Raw genomic sequence first — 19,310 nt, forward strand, 5'->3', positions numbered from 1 at the left:
TTTTCTCCTTGAATCTTACTATCATTATTGTTACTTTGCATTACAATTTCAGTAGATCCATTTGAAAACTTGTATTTTAAATGTAGCATTTATCCAGAGTATGCTCATCTTATGCATTTTGTGTAGAAATTTACAGAGGTGATAAGGAATAGTCATCATTTATTTCTGGAGTCATGCTTGTTTTTCTTTCATCCTTATCTTTATTCTTGTTTGATATTTCTAGCCCTTATCTATAGTATTCTGGAAGTTGCATGCATTACTAATATACTAACTCAAAATATTTCACTCTTATTTTTCATGGCTGTCTTATTTTTATCAGATACAGTGCAAATGAACAGCAAGTCTCCATGAGAGTAACAAGGGCTAAGGATACATGTCCCTTCCTTTAGTTTGGTCAATGGAAAATTCTCATTCATTTGCATTTCAGTAACAAACTTCTTTCCGAAACTTTTCTTAGATTCAATGGAAATTATAATCTACCGTGGGACATTTTTTCCCTCAGAGAATGTCTTTGTTGTTGTTAGTAGTTCAGTACCACTGTGATGGTAATTTGGGTATTATATTAATATTTTTTTTTTTGAGATTTTCATTACAATGCACTTCACTGGAATGAAAGACCACTACATTGGTCCTTATTATGTTCTTCATCTCCCAATGGGGTGCATGCCTCCCACCTACATAAGAGTGAAAGCAATCACCATCAGCTGAAACAGCATGGTCAATGCTTCTTGCAGGAGCAAACTTCATAGAACAAGGAAGCAGGTAAGACTTTCACTGAAAATTTCATCATTGCAGTCAGAGTGACTTTTCTTTTGTGTGCAGATTAATAAAAAACATTTTGCCAACACAGGTTTGAGGCAATTATTTAAAAGGCAAATACAGTATACATAAGACAATACACATAAAAAAGTTTCCTGTTATTTCTTCTTACTGATTTTTGACTTAGTGTGTGTTATGTTTCCAAATAAATACTGCACATAGCCTAGTCAATCTCTTTAATGAAAACTAGAAATAATTTTTTTTTCTTGAGGGTTCTTTTTTCTGTTCTGCAGTCTATCTATGGCAAAACATATATATATATATATATATATACACTAATGAAATGAATCAGTACTTAATATTCCAAACTACCAAGAAAATGATGGTCCTTTTTCCTCACTGCCATATAAAATAAATGATTTAAATAAAATAGGAATTATCCTAGGCCAATCTAGATAATAGCATATCTTCAAGAAGTGTGGAAGAGTGTATTCTTTTCATGTGAATGAAATTATTTATGGCTGCTATTTGAAGTCCTCCCACAAACCACTTTCCTGTAATTCAGAGTTTAACACTTCTGATTCTTTTCAATATGGAAAGAAACTTGCTGCCTTATCAAAGAACCCTCCACAAAAATGGATGGAAGGAAAACCTCACAGAAATCAATAAGGCTAAGATCATAAAGAAGTGCACGAGTCATGTTTTTAGGTGACTAAGATTAGACATTTTAAATGCTTCTGTAAGTAAGTGTTTGCTCCTCCTGGAAACCAAAAGGTTAGCTGTCTAGAAATGGAGGCAACCCAAACCAGTCATTTTTAATGTCTTGCCCTTTTTTCTTTTGTGATTCCTTCTGTGTTTCCATTTTCCTTCATGTCTATTTTTATTTTTTTCCCATTAGGAAAAGGTCATCATGATCCAGCTGACAATATTTCATGGAGGAAGTTACATACCAGTTGCAATAATCAATTCTGCTTTTTCTTTATAAGTATACTCATTTGCTCTGACATCTGAATGATAAGATGAAGTTAAGTAGGGCACATGTAAGTGTTATATAAACACAATTTATAGTGTGAACATTAAAATTAGAATAGATAAGTTATTCTTGAGACCTATTCTGCCTGTTGCACCATCTGATACATCAAAAAAAAAAAAAAATGTCAATCCATAGCTTCTGCATGACACATAATGTTATTAATTATACATTGAGTTTTACATAGGCTCATATGGATAAGAATTTAATAAATGTGAAATCCACCAAGGTGATAAACTGAGAAAGTTTCGTAAGGGTAGATTTCCTCTTTGATCTACAAACACAAAATCAAAATGAGAACATTAGGAAGCATAGCTTTCAAGTAAATTGCTTCGCTGATAGCAGGTCTGTAAGTAGGTTTAGTAGTGAAAAAAGATAAATTACGTATTAAGGCAAATGCTCTCTTGAATATTTATATGGCTTATTTTACTATTCTGTCACTGCTGGTGTCAGAGAATCAGACAACTCAGAATGCTGTAATGTTTGTCCTATAAAATAGAGGTCATTTTATCTAAAAGCCTGCTGCCCAAGAATGCCAAAGCAATAGAGTAAGATACTCTCTCCCCCCCCCCCCCCCCCCTTATTCTTTTTTAACTGATCACTGCAATAGAGATTATTCAGTGGTTTAAACCAAAACAGACTTTTTGAAAGTGTCTGTTTATATTTTTGCTCAAAACTTCACTTGCAGTGTAAATGTTCAATAACTCCTTGGAGATTACTGTTTTTATTCTTTGGTTTGTGAAGCAGCTATACTGTCATGTTCTTGAACTTCTCAGAAATGCAAGTAAAGGAAGAACATTCATAGACCATTTGCTTGTATCTCCTCATTGCTGAGGCGAGTTCTAGATTAATACACTGCACAAAGATGCCAGGTACTGCAAATAGAAGTTTACATTCATTTACCAACCTCAATACTAAAAGCCCATCAATACATCACATACTTCACTGCACCTTTTTTTTAAGAAAAATGCGTATAAAGTGTCCACTTCTGCTGCATCAGCTGATGTATACAGATAAGGTCATGCTCAAGAAGGTTTTTGTTAAAATATACAACAATAGACAACAATAGGTAACAGGCAACAATAAACAATAGGCAAATGGGCAATACGTTGCCCATTTAGCATTGACCTTTTAAGAAAATTCTAACCAATCTAGACAAGAACTTTTAGATCAATCAATACAGTTTTTGTGGTAGTTTCTGTAGAAACATACTGTTTTTCCTTTTTCAGAACAAAATCAAAGTAGATGGATTCTTTTACATCAGGAAGTAGACATTAACTTCTCACACAACAAAAAGACCCAGAATAAAGTTTTTGTTTTCACGGAACAGAAGAATTTGAGGAGTCTCAAACAGATGACCATATGGCACTGGAGAGTGAAATAAGGAAAACTGGGATGATATTAAAAAAATACTGCATGCTTGTCAATGAAGGAAGAGAAACTACCATTTTAAGAAAATGAATGTTTAGGAAGATGTTGATCTAGGCTGGAGCTTAATTTTGATTTACCAAATGTTCAGGCAACCAGTGTGGAAAATGTGCTTGAAAAACTTCAGATGGCAATGTTGATAACCTATATATTGACATAGTTCTCATCTAAAGACTTTTTTTCTGTCTTCTTTGCTTAGTCTCTTCCAGGAGGGCATCACCTCACTGTATATTTGCCATTAAATACTTTGGCAGCAATTTGCTTTTTTAGTCCATCAATTTTCATAGATTTTCTATGTTAGGCCAAACTGCACAATTCTATCTGAGCCCTGGCAAAATCACCTCGAGGCTTGGCTATGTAAATCTTCCCTAGTCTTGTAACAGACTCTCAGTCTCAACCGTTGCTGTGGATTGCCCAGTTCCTATATCTCTCTTCTACTCCACCAAGCTGTCTATGATATTCTACCAGTTGTGTATGCTCAGTTGCTCTGGGGAAGGGCAACAGATTCTACCTGTCCCTGTGTATAAAAGCCAAAATGATGATTTTGAAGAAAATGATGATTTTGAAGAAAAGTGATATTACTTTTCTTTGTAATACCTTTTTTTTTTAATAGATCATACTGTAATCACGTGCTACTATTGTGTCAAGAAACAAATAGTGTGTCATACTAACCATCACAAAAACTTTTATCAAATTCCCAATGACAATTTGAACTCCTGCTGAAGCATTTTAGAATTTTAAGAAAGTGACTGGTAGGCAGAAGAATTTTGGAATATATCATATTTCTCTGCCCATAGTAAAGTTTCATATTCTAAGCCAATTTGAGGAGAAAAGAGTCATCAAGATAGTACATTCTGCTCAGTGAATATCACCAGAGGATAAATTTCAGAACATTTCCACTGAACTCCAAAGGAAATAAAATTTGCTGGTGTGCTCTTCTACTTAGAATGAGAGCTGTAAGTAAAATGAAAAATAACACAAGGAAGGAATTATTGGAAATGCCAGTATTTAAACACTGGAGACAACAGAAGCCATAAATATTTCCCTTGTTTTTCCACATCCAGATAGTATTGGATAGTATCTTGCATTGTATTGAATGAAGCACAGATTTGGCTGTAATTAGGAAAGATTAATGTGTTCTTATCAATAAGATAATTTGAATAATAATAAACCTTGACTGCCAACCTCATTTCCTTTCCAACGATTAGCACTCCTCTAAAATTATTTGGAAAATTAAAATGAAATTTTCCTCATATGTGGCCTATAACTATCTTCAAAACAGATAAGTACAATGCTTATCCTGACCTAATATATGCCATATAGGTATTTGTTCTTCCTCACTTATTTAGAATGGTTATTTACCTGCCTCATAAAGAGGTCACATTAATATTTTCAGCCATTTCCTGCAGGAAAGATGAAAAGAACTTAATGTTACAGCACAGACCAAAATGGCAACTCCAACTCCTGCAGTCAATGAACCATTTTCTTAGGCTGAATATGGCATACAACAGCTTTCTGATTTTACTGGGTAAGGAAAAAGTGTTTGAACACTCATAGGAGGGAAAACTTCCAATTCCAATTTGATTAGAGTATCAAGAACCCTCTTAGGATTTTGGTTTATATGAAAATACCTCGTTTTTAGGCTTAGAAATTAATTTAACAACAAATGATTCCTATTTGAGTGTTCAGTTCATTGATAATTCTAGACCATAACTTTCTAAGGAAAAGATGTGAACCACTTCATATCCAAAGCTTTCAGAGGTGTTATTAGTTTGATTTTTGCCCTACCATTTGCACGTAGATTTTCACATTTTGTTTCCAAACCAATTCTTTTTATTTTCATTCATTTTATTTCCTTTTTTGTTTGTTTGTTTCACAAGTTTTGTGGATTTTTTTTTTTAATTATTATTAATATGGGAAGTAACATTACCAAAATCTAGAACTGTAGGCTGAGATAAAACCAGACAGAAATTCTACTGACAACCTCCCAAGAGATACTTTTAATGTCTAAGCATTTGTGAAATTGGTATTAGCTTGAGTCATGGCAGCAGCAATTGTGAAGATACCTTTCAGATCCCACTAGACATTTCCACATCTGATGAGACTCATATCAAGTTAGCATTAGGTATGATTTTTGTAGCTTGCAGTTTTTATCAGCTTTAGGAGAGAAATTGAGAGTTAAATGGTTGATTGTTACAAGGAAAATTGTAAAAGGAAATATTTCCTTTTATCTGTATTACATATTTTCCATGAATATTTTACACCTCACTTTTGATCAAAGTTTGTGCAATGAGGTAACTCACTAACAGTGCGTTCATGAGAGGTGAAAGTTCAAGTAAATGTGTGATAAATTGAATTTAAAATTTGTACACAGAATTTTATTTTTTTGTTGTTGTTGTTAGTTTTAAGACTGTTTACATGGTTTCAGGAGGTAGCATATTATTATTCAGCAAAAGTGAGGTCTTTTTGGATATAGACCATCTGCAGACATAATTTTAACCTAGTTTTTCTAGTAGTTGTTGCTTATAAAGACTTTGCAGTTCTGACAAGAACAGATTGCAGTTTTTAGGAATATTCTTAATAATCTTAATTAAGAAATCTTAATTCTAGGAGTTTCACTCCAAGAGATTCACGTTTGTGTGTTTCCTGTAAACTGTGTTCCTTGTAATTATATTCATCTTGTCTAGGAGCAGAATAATTTCATATGACCAATCACAGATGTTCAACATCTCCATTCTGAAGTTAGAAATATAAAATATTCATGTAAAAATTGGCAGTGTATTGAGGGATTTTTTTCCTTTTGTTTTTGTTTTGTTTGTTTTGTTTTTAATCACAGGCTATGATTTCATTAGGACAGATGTTAAACAACTGAAAATGTATAATTTTATTCTTGTCCTTCAGCAAGAGACAAAGGGATGACTTTGTCCAATAAATATTTGCACTTTTGCTTCACTGCGTATAAACTTAATGACCAGGTAATTTTAAGGGTTTTAAGAGAAAATGGCAGGGAACTAAGTTCACAGACAACAGCTTAGTGCTTGATTCTATGAAGTACTGAGTAGTCTAGCCCAGTCAAGCAAATCCCAAAGAATGTTTAAGTACATGCTTAAATGCTTTGCTGGGGAAGAGAAAGAATGTTCAGTAGTTTGTAGGACTGAGACTCTAATGGGTAATTCCAGATAAATTAATTCATCAGTGAAAGCTAGTCAGATTAGTTTCTGGATCCTAAGTGTTTATTTTCTACTGCTCCATTTCCCTGCTCTCTCTCAGAGGAGAGCTGAGGAGATTTACTTGAGCTTCTCTTTAAAATACCTAGTTGTGGCTGAGCAACTGAGCAACACATTTCCTCAAAGTTTGCAATCACTCTCTTGGTAGAGAACAGAAGCATTTCTCGAGCATTTGTAATTCAAATTCCACCAGCACGTTTCATTACCAATAATTTTTCAAGTTATTTTTCAGAAAATGATACCTCTATTTTCCTGAGAGTGGATTTAGGTTTGAATTATTTCCCTTTGTTCCATGTGTTTTGTATTATGATTCTAAAAGCTAGAGGGTACTGCTGAAGAGTTTTATAAAAAATCTGTCAGAGATGAATGATTATTGGATTGATCCCATAATATTTAGTCTAATGTTAAGTAATTAATTTAATCTGCTAGTCATCATAACAGAAAACATCATGTACTATAAAAAGCAAACAAGCAAACTAACTAACTAACTAACAAACAAACAAACAAAAAGTAAAGAGACTAGGATATAGCTTCTTCTTATAGCAAGAAATCAAGAGTCCAGCCTCACAATTCACTTTTCATTGACATATGTCCACATAAGCACGGAGGGACCATTTGAGAATACCTGTAATAAGCTGCCATCTGTCCATGAAACAAGGAAAATCTTCTTTGTTTAATTTTGTTTTAAAAACAGGCTCAATCACTGTGTGCCCACATGAGCTCTGTGGATGAAATAGGAGATGATGACAAAAATAAGGTATATTGCGAAGAGTTAGCATTAAAATTTAAACCTCCCTGTATCTGTGGTGCTCTATACTCTTCTACTTATTTTGACACGTGTATAGATCCAGTTATTTATAGGTATCATGCTTTTCTGAGCATAAGGATGAGAAATAACCTTTATGAAGCTAGATAAACTAAACTATTAAAGCAGGATGATAGTGTGGGGAGATTGGCTTCTCAAGCTGTCTCAGTGTTAGCAAACTCTTAGTGTGAAATGTATTTGGCCTAAAACCAACTTGTTATAGAAAACTTCCTGGCTAATTCAGTTGCTATAAACCTAGTTAATTTTTGCTGGAACACAATTATTTACAAAGAAAAGCACAGTCTATTAAGCACCTTCAGATAGCTGCAGCTAAGTACAGCCATTTTGCATTTGGAAATGAAGGTGGAGCAAATTGCATAAGGGATTAGAACTGCGTTTTCTTAAATGGTTTTCAGCAAAGAGAATGTTTTTATGGTAAGATTCCTGTTCTGAAACTTTGTGTTGTCCTGTTCAATTTCATGTCACATCAGCCATGCACTACTGTATTATGGAAGGCAACGTTACACAACTTGACAGGTGTAGCTAGATGTATGTCACATAATGATATTTCAGACCAGGAAATTTGAGAAGAGTCTGTTTTGAAAAAATAAGTGATCAACAAAATCTGTTTACATTTTATCTACAAAAGGAAAAGGAATTTTGTGGTCTGTTTTATCAAGAAACAAGAACATATATATTAAATTCAGCTTGTAAACTTCCCTTTCCATGAAAACAAAAACTAAAGAAACAAGAAATATCTACTGCGATTGTGTTGCTTTATCATTTATCACTTATAGCAAAACAGAATATAATTTCTAAAAAATGTCTATTGCCCGAGCTCATTCATAGGCCCTTCCCTTCTCTTCTCTCTTCCCTTCTTCTTCTCCCAGCTCCTTGCAGATTGGCTACATCATTATAAAACATGAAGAATATTTGGTTGCTTTACTAGAAAGAGAACGCAGAGGCATATCCCTCCCTTTATGCAGGTCTCTGTCTTTAGCGAAATTCATATTATGGTAGAATTCCTCTGAAACAAGGGCAGTGAGAGGTGTGCCAAACTGCATTTTTCTTGCTCAAATTAGAGGTTAAGTGTGTATTGTAATGTGGTGGTTTTACTCGGATGGGCAACCGAGCTCCACCACAACCACTCTCTCACTCCCCCTCCTCAAAGAGGAACGGGGAGAAAATACAATGAAAAGGTCTCAAAGGTTGAGATAAGGACGAGGAGATCGCACAGTAATTATCGTGACGGGCAAAACAGACTCAGCATAGGGAGACAGTAAGATTTACTGCTTATTACTAACAAGCTAGAGAAGTGAGAAACAAAGGAAAGAAACCACAAGCACCTTCCCCCCCATCCACCCCCTTCCACCACCTCCCCCCAAGCGGCACAGGGGAACGGGGGTTACAGTCAGTCTATAGCTCTTCTTCGCTGCTGCTCCTTCTCGGTCACTCTCGTCCCCTGTGCTGTGGGGTCCATCACACGGGATGCAGTCCTTGCTGAACTGATCCGGCGTAGGCTGCCCACAGGCAGCAGCTCTTCAAGAACTGCTCCAGATATGGGTCCGTATCATGGGGCCGTTCCCTCAGGAGCAAACTGCTCCAACCTGGATCCCCCATGGGCAGCAGCTCCTGCCAGGTCACCTGCTCCTGCGTGGTCTCCTCTCCATGGGCTGCAGGTCCGGCCTGGAATCTGCTCCGGCAGGGGTCTTCCACAGGCTGCAGTCTCCGTCGGTGCAAGTCCACCTGCTCCACCGTGGTCTCCTCCACGGGCTGCAGCATGGAACCCTGCTCCACCGTGGTACTCCATGGGCTGCAGGGGGACAGCCTGCTTCACCATGGTCCTCAACACAGGCCGCAGGGGACTTCTGCTCCGGCGCCTGGAGCACCTCTCCCCCTCCTTCTTCACTGACCTTGGCGCCTGCAAGGCAGTTTCTCACTCCTCTCACTCTCCCAGCTGCTGTGTGGTGCAGTGTTTTTTTTCCCCATCTTAAATATGCTCTCACAGAGGCGCAAAACATCACTTATTGGCTCAGCTCTGGTCAGCAGTGGGGCCCTTACCAAACATGGGGCAGCTTCTAGATCCTTCTCACAGAAGCCACCCCTATGGCCCCCTGCTACCAAAACCTTGCCACGTAAACCCACTACATGAAATATCAACAGAAACAAGGAGATACTGTTTTACAGAACTTGAAGATGTTCCCACTAAGTCTTACAGCAGTGTCTTGTGACCCTGCAAAAGGCTCTTCTAGAGAAGATGGGATTTGCCTTCTCTTTCTATCCTACATATCTTCCTCAAGGTGCCACAGTTCTTGGGCTCATACAGTCCTTGAAGTGCATCACTGCAAATCGCTAACCCTGTGATTTGATTGTTGACCCCTGCTCCAAAGGTCACTAAACAGTTGTGTAAAATAAATATATGAGATATTTAAATAAATAAATAAAGATTTTAAAAAAAAAAGTGGTTCTCAGTATTTTATTTGAGGGCTCTGATTTTCAGAGGGCACTGAATACTCACAAGCATTTCCTGCAGTTTTTCTCCTTCATGAAAACTTCAAATTCACTTAGAGTATATATATATATGTCAAAGAGTTTTCAAATGTCATGTAATATATTGATTTGTATTAAGAATTTAAAGATTTATCATGTATTATATATGGATATTTAACACATTTTCATTTCATTAATTATAATGATAAATATAATATATAATATAATTTTATTTTATTTAACTATATAAATATGTATATATTAGAATACATTGTATGGTGTATTGGTGCCACAAAAGCAAACCCTATTCCAGGATTTAATGTTTACACTTGGACATATCCTTATAAAACAATTCCTGTTTTCACTTCCATATGACATAAGCAAGGAAAATGAAAGTAGCCTACCAAAATACTTCACTTCTGGGCTAAGGTATGCCTAAGTGTAATAAGCTGTTTGTTCTTTTAATCTTTAAAATGCTCTCAGTTGATCAGTTTATCATTTTTGTTACGTGAACAATTGATCTTTTTGAGCTAGAATTAAAGTAATTTCATATACACCACAGAACAGGCATCAGATAGTAATGGCTGTCACTCGTTACTGACTTGTGCCATATTCAAACCACTTAACTAAAAAGAAAATGTTGTATATCTTCCTAACAACCCCTTGGCTCACCCACTTAGTCATAAGCAATGTGTTTTTAACAAGTGAAGAAAAAAAAAATCTGCTGTCAACGGATCAGGTAATATAATTACCCCCGTAGTTAATTGTTGTTTTCATTAGTTAAGATTCTAGACATTTTAAGTTCTACAGATAAAATTTCGGTCCATTATCTTTATTAGGATCTGGAAGCCATGAATCAGTTTAAAAATCTTTTTTTCTCTCTCTCTTTTTATTTATTTTTATTTTATTTTTATTTTTATTTTATTTTATTTTATTTTATTTTATTTTTGGGGGGGGGGGGGGCTAGATTTAAATGAACTGAACAGAAAAATGACCAGCTGCTTAGATTACCACTCCAATCCTCTCATGAATTTTTAAAGGTAGGGATTTTCCAGGAACCAACATCAAATAAAGGATCAAATGCCTTCTATTACAGAATACAAATATGTTGTTCAAAATCCCTAGAAATTACAGTCTTTGAGAACCATCTGGACTGACATGTTATGCAGAAGAGCAGAATCACAAAGGAAGTACTGATTAATTTTAATGTAGAATGAAAAGACTTGTAATTAAATGCAGTTTTATTAAGTTAATGTTTCTAGCTAAAACCTTCAAGACTAGCATCATTGCCTAGACTTCTCAAAAATAGATATTTCTTCCTAATTTTGAAAACTTATTGAGTATTTTGGTAACAAGAGTAAGTTTGTAGATATGGCATTGGTTTATTTCATGGACATCCCTTTTGAGCCACACTATTAGTTTAGTAATTCTTTCATTAAGATCTCCACCATAATGACTTGCAGTTTTTTTATCTTTATATACATATATTTTAACTCGTTTATGGCAGTTGAAAAAATGTTGTCTTATGTAATGAAAAGTAGAGTGTGATTTTTTATTGGAACTCATTTAATATACTTTACATATAAATTAAGAGTTTTAATTTTTATCTGGGTTGCTAGTAAGAGAGAAACTGCTTGTTTATCTGAAATGAATTGACAACATAGAGATCTACATTTTCAGCCATGCTCAGTGATTCCTTTTGCTGCAAGAACAGAACAGTGAAAAGGGACAAGTTTTCTTAAAATATTACCCACCACTCTTATTGTATATCAAAGGGCATAATTTGTTCACCCACTTCTTTTTGTCTCAGATCATTTGGACAAAAGATTTATATGAGAGATGACTTTAGATAAAAGAATACAACAAAAGGATTCACTCTGAATAAATTCATAGAATGAGACCATATTACTAAATAATGAATAGACTCAGTACTGCTACAGAAATGTTTTTTCTCCCAGAATTACTTGCCAGCCAATTAGAAGTCTACTCTTGCTTTCGATTTTTTTATTATTAAATTTTTTTTTTTTTTTGCATATAGAAACACTAATTAGAATCTTTTTCTGATGCTTACTTCAACATTCAGTCAGAAAATGGCATATGCACAGATTTCCCTTTTCAGATATAAGGGAAAACAGAAAGAAGAAAATTTGTGAGAAGTAAAAATAAAATAAAAAAGTCATCTGGAAAAATGAGAAAATATAAAAATATTAATAATCAGAGTGATAATTCTTACCAGAATTTCCTATGATAAAGCCATAGGAAAGAAAGAAAATTAATGATTCTTTGCATACTTGTTTGGGAAGCTACCTAGTGTAGAGTTAGTTTGTTAGGAAATAAATAGAAGTCAATATCACTGACAGATGTCAGAAAAAGAATGGCATGGAAGTAAGCATGGACATTATATAAAGTAAACATGGATGTTTTAGAAAGACATGAACAGAGACAATTATAAGCAGTTAATATTCTTCTTCCACTTACCACCACACAGGACGTGTTACATATTAATCTCAAAAGATGTTCTGTTTTTAATGATCTGTAATGTTGAACACTCCACATGCTCTTCAGGCAAACTGCCCTTGTACTTCATTATCCATTACTACAATATTTTATTTTAATATCTACCCTAAATTGTTGTTACTGTAATTGAAGCCCATTACTCAGGGTCTTATCCACCCATGCATGGGGAACAGATTTTTTTTTTTTCCTTGTCGCTATATCAATCTTTCAAAGTCTTGTTAGGCTGATTGTCCACTGAGAGTTATTAAATACATGAAAACTACCAGAAAGTCTATGAGTTGAAAATAGTTAACGGTCGAGAAGATTTTAGATGTATCATCTTTTATTCTTTTACTTTATTTTCTTGAGCCTCTGTTTCTGGACATTACTAGAAACATGATAATAGGCGAGGTGGGTCTTTGAGCTGATTCTTTTCCATTCTGATATTATGTAACTGAATATGTTATTGTGTCCCCTCTTAGCCTTCTTTATCTAGGTTTAGTAGCTTCATTTTTTTTTTTTCAGTAGAAGATGTTTTGTAGAACTTGTTCATTTTCTTTGCTCTCTCATAAGCGTTCTGACTAGCTGATATCAGAGAAACACAGATCTCAGAAGAGAACTCTGTACTGTTCAGCTGTGCTAAGTAGAGGGGAAAGATTTCCTGTTATTTGGTAAACTATCCTTGTATTAAATCATTCCACTACACAGTTTACTTTATTTGCAATGGTGTATTACTGTGTTGTGGTCAGTTTGTGATTCACAACAGCCCACGTCCTTTTCTGAAGTACAGTTGATTATCTTGCATTTACCTTCACAGAAATTAATTCTATTCTTTTCAGATTGTCTCTCAAGTTTGTCCAGACTCTTTTAGTTCTAACCCTGTCGCCAGCATAGCCGCATTCACATTGGTGTCATTTGCAAATGTAATAATGCCAGTTTTAATTCCATCAGCAAGGTTGCTAGCAAAAATAACAAAGGCTATCATAATCAGAATGCTGCTTGACACATCTCTCTATGTAAACAGTGAATTGTTTAAAACTATTTTCTGGATTGAGCTGCAGATTAGAAGGTTCAGGACTCTTTTTCCCCAGCTTGCTTCTGGGATGCTTTGTGAGACATGAGTTAATAAATTAAAGTTACAGAATTTGTATCAATTCTCCCCTATACATAACACCTGTTCTTCTATCATACAGGTTTGTTCGACTCAATTTGTTCTTGACTGCTGTTCATTTCCTTTCTATAATCCATGCATGTGCAAATAATTCCTTTGATTTTATTTTACGGATATTTTCAGAAGAGAAGATGATTGGTCTCAGTTCCTTTTTTCCTTCCTTATCAGCACCAGGGCTATGACATTCTCCAATGCCCCAGTATCTTATTTTTCTAAAAAAAAAAAAAAAAACACTTTGATTATGAAGTTGTTTCAACAAATATATATATTTTTTTTTCATTTTTCCTAGGAGGAAAATACAAAGACTAGGTCCATCCGAATATCTGAAGAGATTTAAGAACTAAATGTCTGTGTAACTTAGAAAAAATGAATTAATTTTTTAATGCACATGGCATAAAAGGTTCTGGAAGTTAACTTTTTACCTCATTCTCAACATGACTTATGTTACCTAGCTGTTAACATTATGACAGGCTTCAAAAAATGTGTTTGAAACAAATAATTAGTATTGAAACTGTAAAATGTATGGGTAAATATAAATTTCATTCACTTCAAAACTTGAAGTGCTACTCCTCCAAACCTTATTATTTAAAATATCTGAATAAAATACAAGTTTCATTTAAAATTATGTATTTCTTTGTAAACTTTATTTGAAGTACTGGAACATGGTAAAATATGATGTGACTAAACCCAGATGGATACTGGAAAGGAAAAAATAGGGCTTAAACCTGTTAGAAAGATGTTGTCAAGCTGGTCAGCAAAACAGTAGGTGAACAGGAACTGACAGCAATTATTTATTTTTATTCAGAAATGCTGCAGTCATATTCCTCATAAAAAAGCTATGTGGAAATTCAGATATTTTGGGATAAGAGGCAAACTACTGTTATGGATTGGATACTGACAAAATAAATAGTGTTTTCTAAACAGGGAAATATAAAATACAGAGTTTGCTAAATGGTGCAAACCATTTAAATTTAGGACCATTTGCAGACTTTATTAATGATCTGGAAACAGGGTAAATAGGGAAAATAAATGCAGCAAGTGAAACTAAATACTGGTTGCTTTTACAGACAATATTCCATTTGTTTGTTTGTTTGTTTGTTTGTTTTTAAGTTTAATCAATACAACGGACACTTTTTGTGCTTCAATTTCCAAAGAAGATCATAAAAGCTACACATCTAAGTAAGTAGGTTTCCTATCAGGTCCAATTCTAATGTTCCTTCTCATAAACAAGATTTTACACACACACTGAAAATACAAATTTGTTTAGAACTGAACTACTTAATGAGTCACTGTAGTGTTGACTCCAAGCCATCTACTGTCAGTTTGTCTTGTCTGTTTTGCACCAGGGGCCTTGTTTCCTAATTGCATACATGTTATGTGTGTATACAGTATACACTTACACATTAATTCACTCTCAGACTTACATTATGGTGCAAATTTTCTTTTACAATAAGTTCAGACATTTTGGTAGAAAAGGAATGCCTTAGATAGTGAATGACAATGAGTTGCAGATAATTGTGTGTGTGTGTACACACTAAGCCTTTGAACTCTCAAAGCACAAACCTGCTACAGTGAGCTGCAGCCAGTACAGGCTGGTTGTAAACTGTTAGCAGCCTGACCGAACACAAGTCACACACGGGACTCTTCTAAAGTGTAGAGATACACACTATACATTATTCAGAAGAACCAGCTTGGAAGCTGATGACATATTGTGCTTCTGCATATGGACAATGGAGATTGGGTAAGCCTTATCCAGCAGGAGATGTTTTGAAATGCAATAACAATTGCCAGAAAATGTCTAAGGACACAGCTGTAACTAAATCGCTGGATCACATGAAACCAGTTGGACTTTCAGACCAGCAGCAATCTCCTCAATGGGAAAGGATGGCTAGACTGACTGATGCCGAGGGGAAACAGAGTATATGAAATAATCAAATAGGATAGAAGCTCTAATCTTGTTGGTTCTTAAAAAAAAAATCACAGTGTTCAAACCAGCTATGGATTGCCATTTAATCTGTTTCTCCTGTGATAAGCATTACTGAGAGGATAGCTCATACTCTCTACAAGTATTATAGACAGAAACTTTGAGGACCTTAAAATTAATCTTTGCACTTCCTGCTGCTCCTTTATGCAAGACCAGCCCTCATACTCTCTGATAAGAGAGTCTGAATGATACTTAGACTTGTGCTGGTCCTAGCTTTTCATAAGAATCTGGAAACACACTTGAAGATTGGCATAGAATAATGACATTCTGGCAGGACTGCTATTTTATCAAATTCACTGTCTTATTTGCCAAAGTAGCATCTGGACTAGGTAAGAGGACTGTTGAAAGAATCATTATGTTTCCCCTGTAAAATTAAGGCTCATCCTTAAATCTAGTTAACTGTGGCTGGTTATACCAGCTTTGGGAGCAGATTATGCTTTCTATAAACTATACTATATTGTAGAGCTAAGCCAAATGCAGACATCCTAAAGAGCTCTGTCGCCCCTCTTTATCCTGGAAGCTGAGTGGCAAATTTTGTCCTTAGTCAAGCATATGACACTCTAAAGGACATTTGCAACCTTTCTAGTTTTACAGAGATGTGACTCAGAGCAAATCTGACTTTTTTTTTTTTTTAAATAATAATTCTACACATCCTCAGTCATGGAAAACTGTTTCCACTACTGTGAACTGGTTTTGTATAAAATCAGTAGAAAGACTTTCCTTGATTTCACTGAGAGCTTTCACTCTGTGAAAAAGTCCACAGCTAAGAATAAGGATGAGAATATATATGTCCAACTCTTTCTTGTAAATATTTTGAATTTTTGCAGTGAAAAAGCATTGGAATTTATTGCTTTCATGGATATTGCAGCCTCTATGTATTGTAAGGTACTTTTAGTTCATATTGTTGATTATCAGATAACTAGAACATACAGCTTCTCTAGATCTATGCTTTCCTTTATCCAACATTCTTAAACAGAAAATAATAGATGTTACTTAAAGGCTTTATTTAGCTGAAGACTTTAGTATGGGTTATTACAAGAGGGAAACAATACTGTTATGGTCTCAGTGCCCCTTATTGTCAACTCCCATATTGTCAGTAACCCTTATAGCCAATGACAGGAATTGACTGAATTAGTTTCTGGCTGCTTTGGCTCTTAATCATGTATGATGTGTCTCATATAGATCCAGAGGGCCATGTTTCTGCTATCAGTCCTGGCACAGATGTCAGTGTAAGTCTCATCAGGCATAGATAAAACAGCATATTGCCCATGGTGATGTAAAGTAATACTGTATTAATAGCCCATCAGCTTTCACCTAAACTGTGGTAAAAGCTGAGGGGTAAAGAGAATTTCCACTTCACAGGTACAAACACCTGTAGGTGGCTAACAGTTTTTAAATGTTCTAACACCTGCACATTTCAAGGTATGGTGCTCCAGGGGCAGTCTGCAAGCTGTACATCTGCCTGGAGCACGTTTACAGTGTGTTGACTTTCTGATTATTATTTTTTTTTTAATTCGTGCTTTACCTCAGTATTACAGGTTATCATCTCTTTGAGGCTATCACATATGGATTTTATTTTATTTATTTTTTATTACTTTCACTTCTTTGAAATGTATAAGTATATTGCTCCTGATCTATGTCCCTCTTAACTATATAAAAATATTCTGCCTTTTGACATTACCCAGGAAGCAGCAAGCTTTGATAAGCTGTTAGAGCAAGATACCTGTTGGAGTTATTGATTTTGTGTACTCTTTTATTTGACCTGCTTAAAACAACTTTTAGCAACTGAATAGGTTGTGATTTTCCTTCCCCCATTCCTCACATGGGAAATTTTTATTTTAAAATAATAAAAGAGAAAGTGTACGTTTCAAACAACAGCAAACCTGAAAAAGAAAAAGAAAAAAGAAAAAAAATGTAATAGGTGCCAAGTTTCTGGAATATTTTCCTAGCTCTCATGTTGAGAGTTAAAGTGGATTTCTAATTTTTATTCCACTCATTACTAAACAGGAACACTGAGGTCACAGCAAATAAAGCAGTATGAGTTAATGAGAACAGCTTTAGCAAAAAGAGGAGGTGTTTCTCAAAGTACATCAAGTGCTTCACATATATTAAGAAACCCCAGCTGAATCGATTTAATAATGTTGGGATTTACACAATTATTACAGAACCTTCATTATTCACCCAGCCTGCACATACCACAGCACAAATGAACATCTCAGTCTGGTGGTATTAACATTGCCATTTTCTAACCCATTCCCAGGCCATCTGCTACATGCTGATCATTCACTGCTTTAACATTTAACAGTTACCCAACTGCAACTTAGCAGATTTGTGTACTTTTGAAAACAGCTGGTTTAATAACTGCTTCAGAGCTTTTGGATAAAGAAATTATTTTGTAGTGCTTTACAATAGACTTTAAAAAATAAAAAATAATCAGCGCCTCTGAGAAAAGAGTGTAACAGTTGCTTCTGCAAATATATGAATTTGCAACTTTTCATTTTATTTCTTGTCATATAATAAAAAATGTTTTGATTATTTATAGAACAATAATGCAAAAAATCTCTTTTACCATTTGTGGCTTTTTTTGTTTGTTTGTTTGTTTGTTCTCTCTCAACTACAGAAGATATATTTATATCTTAGGGTAATGAAGAACTTAATGTGTCAATCTGTCTGAAAGGCTCCAAGTTGGAGCTTGTCATATAAAACAACAGACGTGTAGCTTAAAATCTAATATCATGGCATAATAGTAACTATTAGGTTAAATTAATAGTGTGCTTTGCACATGGTTGAGCTGTAACCCTGACCAACCAAACTTGATAAAAATGTGAAAACAGTGTTCATTGTTCCATTGCTCCTGATTTTATTACAAATATTAGCTATGACTAACTGGAACTTATTCTTTTTTCTTTGTCTTCTGTCTATTGCAAATTCTTATAATTTCAAAAGATAATCAGAAGTATGTATTACTTTTATAACCTGTGTATATGCATATATGCATCTGAATACTTTTTAGTAATCATTTGACTTGCTTATTCTAAACACTTCAAATGTTCATTGAATCTTTCTTTTTAAACATACAGATAGTTGCTGCATTCTGACTTTGATTTTTGTATTTAAAAACAGAATGCAAGCCACTAAGAAGGCAAGAACTTTGTACTAAAGTGTCACAAAAGGAGCAATGCATGGTTTTGGTTGTTGTTTCAAAGCACCTCTTCTCAACCATCAATCAAACTGACAGTATGCCTTAGATTAAGTTTGGATTCTCCAGCACAAATTAATTAATCTGTCCAGTACTTCCTATCTCACTTTTTCAATCAACTAACAAATAAAGCTGATCAAGATTTCAATTCCTTGCTGATTAGCCAATAAACCATGACAGCAGACTTGTGACAATACTTCTGGGATTCTCACAGAAGCTTATTTATAACAGGTAGCAAATGTCATTATTTCAGTCTTCTCAGAAACAAATGGGTGTACATTTTATTATTATTTTTTGAAACAAGTTTCACAGTAACAACAAATGCAAAAATAGAATAGCATAAAAAGAAATTTGAGAAACACATTATCTGAAACAGAACAAAACATGAACTTAAACATCTCAGAAATCACAGAAAGTAGAAGCGCTTTGGTAGCACATAATAACAGCTTTCAGCTCCTTTCACTGGAACCAGAACAGCAAGGAGAGTAAAACTGAGATTCCAATGATCTGCCCACAGCTGGACAACAGATAGGTTACACTGTGGAAATGCCCTAATGTAGGAAAAAGCAGTCATATGCAGTCACTCCAAGGACTTTCCCTGCTGTACTAGAAATATTAAAATTATAGCCACATAAGGAGGAGTGAAAGCAGGAAGATCTCCAGCATAATTTGGGAGGTTAGAAAGGAATGCTGTGCCCTTGGCACGTGGCTTAATTATTAG

The 19,310-nt window shown here is 34.8% G+C and overlaps 1 long non-coding RNA gene across 1 annotated transcript; it reads left to right on the forward strand.

Moving 5' to 3' along the window:
* The first annotated feature begins 690 nt into the window (after positions 1 to 690).
* On the forward strand, positions 691 to 4,261 carry LOC308190697. Its single transcript, XR_013947459.1, has 3 exons — positions 691 to 762; positions 1,658 to 1,799; positions 3,019 to 4,261. It is a non-coding gene; the product is annotated as an uncharacterized lncRNA (long non-coding RNA).
* The last annotated feature ends 15,049 nt before the right edge of the window (positions 4,262 to 19,310 follow it).

Source organism: Anser brachyrhynchus, assembly GCF_964034855.1.
Source record: "Anser brachyrhynchus genome assembly, chromosome: 2".
In the NCBI taxonomy this organism is placed as follows: Eukaryota; Metazoa; Chordata; class Aves; order Anseriformes; family Anatidae; genus Anser; species Anser brachyrhynchus.